Genomic DNA, 12,727 nt, shown 5'->3' with positions numbered 1-12,727 from the left:
GCTGAGGAATGTGACATATCCTGTCCACTGAAGCCAGGCAGGGCTGCAGGTAAATTGCTTCTTGGAAAAGAAAGCATATGGGGGTCAGCATAGTGTGCCCACGTTATAGAATTATCTTTTTAACCTTGTGTTCCCACTCACATCTGTCTGTCCCTATCACCATACTTGCTTAAATACAGGTTGACATGCCAGAAGTAGACAAGCACCATGGCTAGAAGGTATTTATCTGAAATCTGGAAGCAGGAGTCTTTAGAAAGGAATTTCAGAAAGTTGAGGAAGGCTTGGAGCTCCTGGTGCTGGTGGGAATGGAGAAATCCACTGCACCCACCTCAATGGAGGCAGTCCCCAGCTTCACCTGGGTGGTAAGCACAGGGACAGAGGCAGAGTCTTGGGCATCACACATCTCATAGGGAGTGGGGTGAGGAAGAGTGTCCAGAGTTCAAGAGTTACTTATAGCATTACCATTTTCTTTTTATCACTGGTTTTGAGCAATTTGATTTTTTTACATGTGTCTTATGCTTGGAATTTTCTGGGTTCTTCCATCTGTGAATTGATGATTTTCATTGAGTTTGGAAACTTTGCAGGTGTTGTTTCTTCCAACATTGTTTCTGCTCCCCACCCATCTCCTGTCCTTCAGGGAGTCCAGTTACACGTATAATAGTCCCCTGAAGTTGTGTCATGCCTCACTGATGCTCTGTTCATTTTTACAAATTCTCTTTGATTTTGGATAGTTTCTATTGCTAGGTCTTAATGGTCACTAATCTTTTCTCTTGTGAGATGTAGTGTCAATGCAGCTCTTAATCCTATCCAGTGCAGTTTCTATCTTGGACATTGTTCTTTCCATCTCTAGAAGTTTGATTTGGATTTCTTTTAAAAAAGCAAAAACTTCTCATGTCTTAACTATTGGAACACATGGAATGTAGTTATATCTAGCTAAATGCCTTTGCTAATTCTAACATCTGTGTCAGTCCTGAGTTCATTTTGATTGCCTGGTATTTTCCTCCTCTTTTTCACAACAGATACTTTTTTAATTGAATGTCCAACAGGGCGAATTTTTATTTTTGGGTGCTAGATAGTTTTGTATTCCTATAAAAACTTTTTAGCTTCCTTTTTGAGTATATTTTTTCATACCAGAGCAACATTTGGTCTAGGACTAATTCCCCACTTCCAAAAAAAGACTCACCTGAGAACTCATCCCAGTGCCCCATGAATCCAGTCTGCCTGGTGGGAACTAGACCTCTTCTCGGACCTTTGTGAATAGAAAGGACATTTTTCTCTAATACTTTTGAGTGTTTCGCCCACGAGCTTTGGGTATTTCTTTTCTTCACATGAGATTAGTAATCTATTAAAGCTTGAGGGATATCTTCTGCATATGTACATTGTTCTCTCACTGCATAGCACCCTCGTTTGACATTCTATTCCATGAAATATAACTGTTTCTATCCACCCCACACTCTCACCTCCACCTCTGAGGGCTCTGCCTGGTTTAACCCTCCTCACAGCCTGGAAAATATCCTAAGTCAGTAAACTGGGGCAGTCACAGAGCTGCTTCATTTACTTTCTGTACTTCAGGAATTACTGTCTTTCACAGCCTGAAGTTCAATGTCCTGAAAGTATTGTTTTATATATCTTATCTGGATTTTGTTGTTGTTGTTGTTGTTTCATTTGGGGCAAGAAGGTAAATTTGGTCTCTCTTACTTTATACATCATAAAGAGATAAACCACAAGGCCCATGTGGTCTTGGTGGGATTAATCACACTGCATTTTAACACTGGGTTATGTGTCTATCTTTCTACTGGACTCTGAACTCCTTAGAGTTCATATTTTATTATATCTTCACACATGCTTAGCATACAGTGTAAGCACGATAATAATTGCTAAAGGTTGTTTTAGCCAGTTTTTTCACTGTTGTGACTAAAAGACCTGACAAGAACAATTTTAGAGGAGGAAAAGTTTTTGGGGGGCTCAAAGTTTCAGAGGTCTCACTCAAGGTGAGGCAGAATGTCATAGCAGAAGAGTGTGAAGGAGGAAAGCAGCTCAGAACATGACCATCAGGAAACAGAGAGAGCACTCCTCACCAGAACACAATAAAAACCCCAAAGGCATAGTCCCCCAGCCACACCCTACCTATAGTTACCACCAAGTTAATTCACATCAGGGGATTAATGAACTGATTAGGTTAAACCTTTTATAACCCATTCATTTCATCTCTAAACCTTCTTGCATTGTCTCACACATGAGCTTTTTGGGGACACCTAATATCTAAACCATAACAAAGGTTAATTCAGGATCATAGTTCTATGCTTTAATTAGCCATTACCTAGATTGCAATGAGGGTGGCAAGAGAGAACCACTGCATATTTATAGCACCTCAGGTCTGTAAGAGACCACATAGGCCTCCAGGCTTAGCTCTTATGACATATGAAGAGCTCTAATACATCCCTACCAAGGAAAAGCAGCTGTCATGCTAAGTGGAGAAGGAAGACATGGGATGCCATGTCTCATCTGTATATAGAACACTGCAATAGAAGGCCCCTCATTACCTACCTTCACACAATAATTACCAACAGGAGTCTAGAGACAAAGACCCTAGGACAACCAAATATAGGGACAAAAGTTGAGAGTAGAAGACAGGGAAGAGAAGTGAGATGGCCCAAACTAAAGAAAACAGCTCTTTGGAGGTGACTATTAAAAAAAAAAAAAAAAAAAAAAAAGGGAAGGGGCTTCTCACCTCCCAGTTTTGCTTTCCTCTGTAGTGCTCACATTTTCTAATTAGCAGGACCATTTATCTCTGCCTTCACTCTTCCATTAGAGTCACATCCCACACAGGTATGTGCGCACATCCTAACCACACTACGTGGCTGAGATTAACAGATAGATCACCAGATAAGCAATCCTACAGCAACACTTCAGACAATCACCAGAGGTTCTAGGTAATTTAGGATGTCAACAATTGCTCTGGCCATTGTCCATCATAAGTAGGTATGTGAGAAGAACCTTAATGTGAGCTCCAGGATGAAGGAGCTGTTCTACAAAAGATCTCAGTGACTCCTCCCTATTCCTAGATAATGAGATAGGAACTTGGTCTCCCATTTTACACAAGAGAACTAAAGTTCAAAATGATTAAATGACAAATTCAGAACTAGTTTTCCCAGCTCTTAATTTTAATACCCTGACCTAAACTACCCCAAACCACAAGTAACTGATGAAGTTAGTATCATCAATGTCTGGGATCTCTTAAAAGAGTTATTTGACAAACTCCTCCATCAAAAACAAGGAGATTGAAGAATCTTCACCATTTGTTTTTCCTCTACCATAAACTGAGGAGTAGAACTTTCCAGAGAGAGATTAAGAAAAAAGTCCTGGATTAATTAATATATTTTTTGTCTGAATAATTTATTTATTTTTACATATGAACCAAGAATACCAGGATAAAAATGGTGGCCTTTTCCAGAAGGTTAGATGAAATCTCTAACAACCTGATATGGGGACATTCTGGGATCCTGGTGTCCCACACTTCAGGGGAAAGTTCAGCCTTCTTTAGGAAAATTCACACTAACCTGAAACACAGAAGTTAAGAAAGGAAGAAGAAAGGAAGGAGTGAGGAGGAAAGAATAGGAAATGAGAGAGAGAAAGAAAAAAAGGACAAAGGTAAGCTTCTCTTCCTGTTGTCTCATGAAGGAGGCTGTGGGTGACTGTACAATTACAAAATGCCATCTTTTTCTGGCTTCTTCCTGCAAACAGCAGTAGAATAAGGTCTCCCTCATAGCACGTCCCTGTAGCATTTCTAAACATGCTTATTTGCTCTTGGCAAACAAACTCTTGCCTGTGACTAGCTCCACATCTTTAAATGGCATCCTCCTCACAATGGAATCAGAAATGCTTTCACCAAGCCAGCACCATGTGAACTAACCCTTTGGTGTCTTGAAGGACACATGACCACAGAGATCAGAACTGGAAGATGGTGAGGGGTTGGTCTTCAAATCAGTGAAGAACCATTGAGAGAAGGAGTCTGCCAATTGACCTTGCTCCAGCAGAGAAGTAGAGAAATCTTCTTTCTAGGAGATGAATCTGAATGGATTGAAGACAAACTAGGTAGGTGAGGAGGATTGTAGAGATATTTAGCTCAAAAAAATCTTTAAAATCAATGTAAGTAGTTACCCATGCTGACTGGTTGGTTATATACACATCCAAGGCAGACTGGATGGTACAGAGGGGTTTGGATGTGGTCTGAGTGTGTCCCCTAAAAGTTCATGTGCTGGAAGCTTAGTTCTCTGGGTGGAAATATTGATGTAGGAGAATCTTGAAGAAGTGGGACCTAGTGGGAGATGATTGTGTCATGACTATCCTCAGAAGAGATTAATACTGGACTTGTGGAATGGGTCAGGTCTGGTAGGAAATTAGTTCCCCCAGATTATCATATAAATAAGTCTGGCCTCTCCTTATTCTTGTGCTTCCTGTTTTGCCAGGTTATCTCTTCTGCATACACTCCTACCACTGTGATGCCATTCACCATGAAGCCTTCACCAGAGTCAAGCAGATGCTAGTGTTAAGCTGTTGAGTCTCCATAGCTGTGAGCTAAATAAACCTCTTTTCTTTATTAAGTATCAAACCTCAGGTATTTTGTTATAACAATAGAAAATAGACTAATACAGATGGGCACCACTTTAGAGTATACCTTTGTCTCAAAACACTCTGCAATGCCCTGAGTGGGTAAGAAAATCAACTGTGTATCCTGGACAAGTGACAATGACATGCCAGTTCTATATCCCAGGAGCTCTTACAGGTTCCTGTGGAGTATGAGTTAGACAAAAGCTCTATCATGATTTTCACATGATATAAGATAAATAAATAAGACCCTAATTTGAATTAGGATTTATATTGCTGTTAGTATGGCTTGCTCTTCCCTGCTTGAAGTAGGCACCAGGACTTCCATGCTCACTTGCCTTTGGGAGTATGTCGGGGAGGGACAGTGATACTCAAAAGAGCAAAAGGCAAAACCCAATTTCAACAACTTCTTTTCCTGCCATTCTGAACAGTTTAAAGGGGCTTATGTTATAGAGAAAATGTAGATTCAAATGCAGGGAGAGGGTGATCCTATGCTCCAAGAGCAGAAAGGGGCACAGTGTGCAAACTCTAAGAAGAATGGGCTTCTCCAAAGTGCCTGTTGAGATGTTCGGGCCTCTGGAGGGGTGGGAGAGTGGTTGTGTGGTGGCTGGCCAGGACCACCTTTCAGCTGTCTTTCACAGTAACAGCTGGCTTAGTCTAATGCCTGTCTAAACAACTCTAAGGTACTATATTCATTTTTTTCCCTCTGAATTGTATTATATTGAAAAATATTCAAAATATGCTTGCCATTTTCATTGACTTGGAAATCTCCTTTATTAAACAGATGTGCTTGTGGCAGGTGTCTCTACTGTCAATGGAATGATCCACCTGATGATTGTTACTTGTTTATAACATTACTTTGTAAGAATGTAGTATCGCTTTGTAAGAATGTCAAGGAAATATTGTCAAATATGTCATCCCATTAAGCTGTTCATCTGGTGAGAGCAGAATATTTGTCCTCTCATTCTTTTATACAAAACAATATTTATAATCTTCAGTTCCATGGAAGGTACAGAAACATTAAAAGGTGTGGTTTTGACCTCTAGTAGCTTACACTCTTCAAAAACAAGACCCAGAAGGTAAGAAACAGCACAACCTGCAAGTGAGTGGTAAATGCATATGGTATTAGTTTTAGGCACAATGAGGGTTTAGAGGAGAGGATTCAGGGGTGGTCACAGGATGAACTGGCAGTTTTACCTGAATAGCATAGGAAAGACCCATTGTGAGCTAGGTTGTCCCAGGTGTGTAGCATCGTTATCTTTTTTAGAACTACAAAACCCCCACAAAGGGGGTACCAACAATCATCACCTTTTACGAGGGCACCTCACAGTAAATGAATCAGCCTGAATGACTCCAGAATGCTCTTTCTTCTGTGTCACATTGTCATACCCAAGAGCAAAATCCTGGTGTTGACATTCAGGTGTGGAGTAATGAGTGCCAGGACTCAGGTGGAGATGGAGATAATGGAGAGGATTAAGGTGAAAGGTGGCACCTCACAGAGCTAGCTACCTGATGCTGGGAAAGGACAAATGAATTTGGGAGGTCAGGGCTCTGTGATTCTAACAGTGCCTTCCAGGGCTCGACTCTCAAAGGCTTTCAGTCTCATTGATTGCCTTGCTCAGGTTAGTCCCTCGTATCCCGACATGACTATAATCTGTGGAACCCCATACTAGAATAGCTGATCCCTAAGTGTGACCAGGGACCATAAAGAGTCCCCGATATCATTTCGGGGGGGGGGTCCTTAGTTCAAAATTATTTTCATAATTATGCTAAGGCATTATTCTTTTTCACTCTCATTCTCAAAAGTGTACAGTGAGTAGAGCTTCCAGAGACCACATGGTGTGTGATACTATAATGACAAAAGACAGACCCAAGATTCCAGCTGTCACTTTGTTGTCTATTAAGGTAGAATTGGAGAGGTGTACAAAATGTCTTCACATGAATTATTTTTGAAAATATGGTGATAGTCAACATAAATTCAAGTTTAATTCATTAAAGTGAATTAATAGCTATTTTTAAAATTTCTTAGTGTCTTTTTGATACATATGCATACAAACAAAAGTTCATACAAACAAGTTCTTTGGGAGTTTTGATAATGTTTAAAGGTTATAAAGGAGTCTTGAGACTAACAAATTTGAGAACTTTCAATCTACAAGAACAATGAGAAAATCTCTCAAAATGTGTTTATGTTACCACTAATTGGTAGTCCACGCACTGTACTAAGGCAGTTTATATTTGTGACTTCATCTTCTTATCCCCATTTTGCAAATTAGACAAATGGGACTCAGAGTGGTTAAGCAGCTTGCCCAAGGTCACAAAGTTATGTGAGCAGAAGAGAATTCTGTCTCTCTAATGCTGAGGCCCAAGCTGTTCCCCACTGCCTTGTCCTCACAAAGCCAACAGCACAAAACTATGTGTTAAAGCCAGATTTTTTAAAAAACCAAACAACATAAGTAGAGAAGACTCACAGTAAAGGAAGAAACTTTGAGACAGAGGTAGGAAATGAGCATAATTCCTTCATGTTCAATGTCTGTTAGGCAGGATACCATGTCCCAAGAATGCACCAATAATCAAGGGAGACTTGGTTCCTTCCCTTTAACACAGAGAGGGAAAGTGGAAAAGCAGAGGCACACTTTAAACGAATAATTACACAAACAAGCACCTTAAAAATACAGCAGTGTATAGAGGGAATGGGGCTTGCTCAGAGCTGTCTCCAGTCACATCCCAAGAAGCTTGGAAGGCAACAGAGCATCTGACACCAGTCATCTTTGCTGTTCCCCTCAGGACTTGAGCTGGAGCTGTTTCCAAAACTGTCTGAGCAGAAGGACATTTAGAAGTTCTTTTGTTTCTGTATTTCCAGCTATAGACATCTTTGGACTACTGCATCTAGATAAGCCAAGATCACTGTTTCACTTGAAAGGATAAATACGTTTTGTGAGGCTTGGTGGGCCAGGGAAGGTTGTGGGAGGTGTGAAGCACTTGGGTTTATTTAGTCTGTTTAGAGACTTTCTGGAACAGGACTCTGGGAAGAGGCAGGAATAATAACTAGGGCAGTGGGTAGTGCTGATGGAGGATCAGTGTGATTAGCCTCATTATTGATTCTGGTGTACAAACATAAAGCTAAGGTCACAATGGAGATAAGATTATATGCTATTGGCTCACAGGACTGTCCTTCCTTTGGCCCAAAGAAAGACCATGGTCATCATTGTGGATAACGGTAGATAACAGAGTCCCCATTCCTGAAGGGCTCTTTCATTTTATCCCTTGTTCTCCACTATTCACCTCCTCAACCTATACAGATGGAAAGAGGCCCCTGCTCTAGCACTCTGTTACAGTCAATGCACAGCTCATGCTAGCTAGTAAAAAATAAAACACACCCATCCAAGACCTCTGGGCGGGGAGTTGAATATAACCATACATGCTTTATATCTTGATCTAACTGGGATATCACACGTCATTGGCCTCCAGATAGATCTCTGAGGCAAACTTCTCCCCTTAGCCCTAGTCCAATAAGCCAATTCACCACTTATATCTCCTGGATAGCTCAAACTCAACATATTTGAACCCAAACTCATGATGGCACCCCTGCTCCATTTTCACATACAGCCCACCTCCATTCACCCAGCTCCATGTAAAGCACTAGTATCACAAATCCTCTGTCTCTAACCCTTCCACAGCCAATCCATTACCTTGTCCAGTTGATTCTACCTCCAAAGTCCATCCTGGATCTTCCCACCTCTCTCCATGTCCATTACCACCACTATCAGAGCTTCCCTCAGTTCTCACCCGGGCAACTACATCCTTCTCCTAAGACTCTGACTCCAAGTTATTCTCTACAAGGCAGCAGGTGGTCATTTCAGATAGGGATGTGGGGATGGTGGGAAGAGGGAAAAGCAAGAAATGGAGAATCAAAGACAGGACACTCTTGTAGAAGTCCCAGGAAAATGATGTGAACCAGGAACAGGGGCATGTTAACGAGGTCCTAAAGAGTGTGGGACACCAGAGATCTCATGAAGGCAGGCTTTCCAGGAAGGAGATGGTGCAGAAAAGAGAAAAGAATCCTAAGGGCTGAGTTTGGGGCTTCATAGCTGAGCATATGATGGTGCTACTAAGAAGGTTAAGGAAGTCAAGAGAAAGAACTATTTTGGGGGTTCATGTCTACTTATTGATTCTGTAAATAGAGGAGAGGGGTCTCCAATAGTTATTTGGATGCTGAGCTGATCAGGGCTGGGATTGCATCTCCTGTAGTTTGAGATCCTTGGCCTTTGAAAGTCATGCCTCACTTTCAAAATATCTTTCTCTGCCTCTTCGGCACAGCTTCATTCATTGTACCATTCCAGTTCAGCTCTTCTGGACCCACTCATCCTACTTACTGGCTTTTCATACATGTTTGCTAGTTACTTTGCTTAAAAGCATCCTAAGCCCACAAAATGAGTCAATTCCAAACATACAGAACCACTAACTCCTCTTCTGACTGCTCAAGGTTCATGGTACACATCCATTGGCCAGAGGGACAGATAAATGCTCATCCCTCATATTCAGATTACACTGAGCCTTAAGATACACTGCAAATGACACAGAGACTGTGAATTAATCCCTGCTTTACCAGTAAGGGTAGTAATTAACCTTGGAGGAGCAAGCTACCATTAACATAGTACTTTCAGAAACCTGCTCATAAAATTGTAGGAGATATTTCTTCTTGAAAGTCCCTTTTCATTCTCTAAACTACTGTGGCTCTTTATCCAGAGACTTTCTGCAGCATTCATCATGCCTGTTTTGCTTCAGAGTCATTTACTAGACCATTAGATTATAAACTCTTTAAGGACAGGCTCTCAGAATGATTCATCTCTGGGTCCCCCCCAGCCTGGCCCAACTCTGGGAACACAGGACTCCATTCATATATGATTAATGAAATTATGAAGAAAGCACAGTCCACATAGACAGCTCTATGAATTTTAAAACCTCAGTGATGCTTAGAGGCTTGGAAGGAATTGCCAGATAAAGACAAAATAACACCATAAGACAAATAAAAATGGTCAGGAGGCATACACCACAGAGATAACACTCCATGAGTTCCTGTGTCTCCCTCTGCTGAAGACACAGTCTGGGTGGTTCTACAGAAGACTGTACCCAAACTCTCCAAGGGCCAGGGCCTTCTCCCCCTATTTCTAATCTTTGGAGTGAGGGACCCCTAATTTAACTTATTATACATTAGGGTGAAACCAACTCTAAGACAAACACACAGGACCCAGAAAAAAGTAATCAAAGAGGAAGGGATGGAGTAGAATGTTTGTAACTGGAGAAACCAGGGTCACAAAACAGGTTTTCAGGACATGGTGTATCTACCATCTGTTAGGTTCGTAGGCCAAACACTTCTGCTCCTCTCTGGCTCACTGCAGCTGGATCTCAGCAGCCCACAGGATAGGGGCTTAAGCCAGAATGAAACCATCTGATCAGACCTTCCTCCTGTGAGTTTCCCAATCTGGAAAAGCTGGAAGGGCATTCACCAAGGCTGTTAAACAGGGGCAGGCAGACACACATCCCCCTTCACCCCACCCTACCTACCCATCTCCCTAAGCTCCAAGAGAGTTTCCAAAGTTCCAAAGTCACTAGAAACCATTTCTATTCCTAGTGACTTCAAGGAAGCTCCAAGTTTGGGCACTAGGGCTGTGGGTAGGAGGGGTGGGGATGAATCAAATGAAGAGTTTTCCAAAAAACTCCACCCACTGTGTACTTTTAGCCACATCAACAGCAGCCCCTGAGTCATACAGAAGATCAAAAAAGGAGGTCTCTCTCTCCTGGAGCAGTTTCCTTCACAACTAACAGGGGCAAAGGGCTCCATGGAAGACTGGTTGAGAGCCGTTAATTTGTGAATTAATAACCTGTGTCCTCCAGGAATGAGACAGACCAGAGCAGCCAGGGCCGACACCTGGAGGAGAGAGGGAGAATAACTCCTTCAGAACCCTCTGAAGCTGCTGGGAAATAATTCTGCAGTTCAGAATAGAGGTCCTGGGCTATTCAGGAAAAGGAGAGTGAGAGACTGTCCTGGAGAAAGTGGGGGGAAGAAAGGTGAAAAGCCAGCAGAAGGGAAGGCCACATTTGGGGATCAGGAAGCATGTGAGGCCACTTTCCATCCCAGTGACAAAATAACCCACAATCAACTTAAAAGGAAGAAAAGGTTTATCTTGGTTGTTTCAGAGGTTTCAGTCCATGGCTGCTTGGTCCTATTGCTTTGGGCCTGTGGCGGCTCAGTAAATCATGGCAGAACACATGGCAGAGGAACAGAGGAGCCAGGAAGTTTTAAAAAAGAGACAGACAGACAGAAAGGTGTGGGAGTCCCAATATCCCCTTCAAGTCCCAATATCATGGCCCCAGTGACCTAACTTCCTCCCTCTAAGCAGCATCTCCTAAAGGTTCTATGGCTTTCCAATAGTGCCGCAGGCTGGGGACCACACCTTTAAAACATGAACTTCAGGCAACATTTAAGATCCAACTGCTACAGGCAGGTTTAGTGTGATCATTGCCATGGGGAAGAAGAAAGGAGGCTCCAATGAGGAAGAAGAGGAGGATGGGGACAAGGTGGGTAAGGAATACAAAGGTGGGTCTAGCCTGGGGCAAAGCCCTTGTGACCCCCAAATAAAAATAAGCAGTAACTGCAGAAGAATGACTATCTGAGCACATGGACCTTCAAATCACCAACATCCAGAGGACAAAGGGAAGGTCCAAACCCCATACTTCACGAGACTGAAGGCTGACTTTATGGGGACTCGTACTTTTCTGTCTCGGTTTCAGGTCCTGAGTTGCCTACTTTCCAAGGTGCACACCTGGGGGGCCCCCAAGGGTAGGAGAAATGCAGAGGAGACCACCATAGGTAAACCCTGAGGCAACAACACCATAGGTAAATCAACAGATGAAGGGCAGGAGGGGAGAGAGCACCCCTGCACGCAGCCCCCCTCACCAGCAGCAGGTGGTCCCCAGCTCTGCAGAGCAGACAAAATGAACGTGTGGTGATGGCTGGATCTGACCAATTGTTCCTCTAATAAAATAATGCCATCAGGACAGAGTCTTTCTTCCATTTGCCCCAGAGTTGCTCAAGCAAAGGGCACTGCAAGAAAAAGAGGATAAAGATGCTGCTCTGCCGTTGACCGTGATATTTCTCTGCATGAGTAAACGTGGCCAAAAATACCATCAGCTGACCACCCTGGCCCGTGCACCTCTGCGCTCACAGAGGTGGTGGGAGAGAAGTGGCTCTGTTCGGGGGCTGACAGGGAAGACTTGGCTTCAGGAGACGTGCTCATTCATCATTGCTGCTGGCCTGCCTGTCTGTTCCCCACTGTTGCTGCCCAGCCGCCCACAGACCCACCATATGGCAGAAAGTGGTGCTCTCAGGCATTGTTAAAATGCTGCTGCTACCTGCCCGGCTGGGAAGGAAGCCCACGGTGAAGTGGGCCTTCAACGGTGCAGCGGCACATTATGTCCCCAACTCCAGGCAGGGACGCTGCCAAAAGCTGTTCATCTACTTTTAAAAAATATTTTTGGAATTCCTCCAGTTGTTTCTGTCCTTGCTAACCACTGCCTTAGCTCAGACCACACTTTCTCCACTAAAATTGACGAGAACTCCCTCTCGTTTCTGTCCTTCATCTTGCTTTCCTCCAATTTCTACTATTCATATTCCCTGCTTAAAAATCTTTGGATACCACTTCCTGCTCTCAGGAGAAAGTGCAAGCTCTTTGCACACATGTCCCTTCAAAACTCGCCACTACTTCCAGCTTGAGCTAGTTACTCTCATCCCTTGTACTTCAGCTTTCGTGATTTCATCTCATGCTCTTCAAATGAACCACTTCTTTGGTCTGCCTCCATACCTCCTCTCCTCCTTCCATCTGGTTAACTTCTGTTTTCCCTCCAGGTCACAGTAATCATTCATTATTCCTTAACCCCCCATGGCTGGCTTGGGCAGCTTCACCCATTCTTCCCTTAGGAGCCGGTAACTGACTGTAGCCCTCTCTCTTCTCACACTGTACGAGAAGTGTGTACTCAACTCTCCCTTTTTCTAGTCTGCTGCCTCTTTGCAAGTTTTTCATTTCATTTATTCTCAGCATCTAGCAGCTTGATCTTTTGT

The 12,727-nt window shown here is 43.0% G+C and overlaps 1 protein-coding gene across 2 annotated transcripts in view; it reads right to left on the bottom strand.

Moving 5' to 3' along the window:
• Window positions 1–12,727, bottom strand: part of KCNH1 (potassium voltage-gated channel subfamily H member 1) — a 441,214-nt gene that overhangs the window by 205,963 nt on the left and 222,524 nt on the right. The window lies entirely within an intron of this gene.

The sequence above is a fragment of the Sciurus vulgaris genome (assembly GCF_902686455.1).
Source record: "Sciurus vulgaris genome assembly, chromosome: 12".
NCBI classification, from domain to species: domain Eukaryota; kingdom Metazoa; phylum Chordata; class Mammalia; order Rodentia; family Sciuridae; genus Sciurus; species Sciurus vulgaris.
Note: the sequence above shows the minus strand (reverse complement) of the source record. Positions and strands in the feature narration are given on the sequence as shown.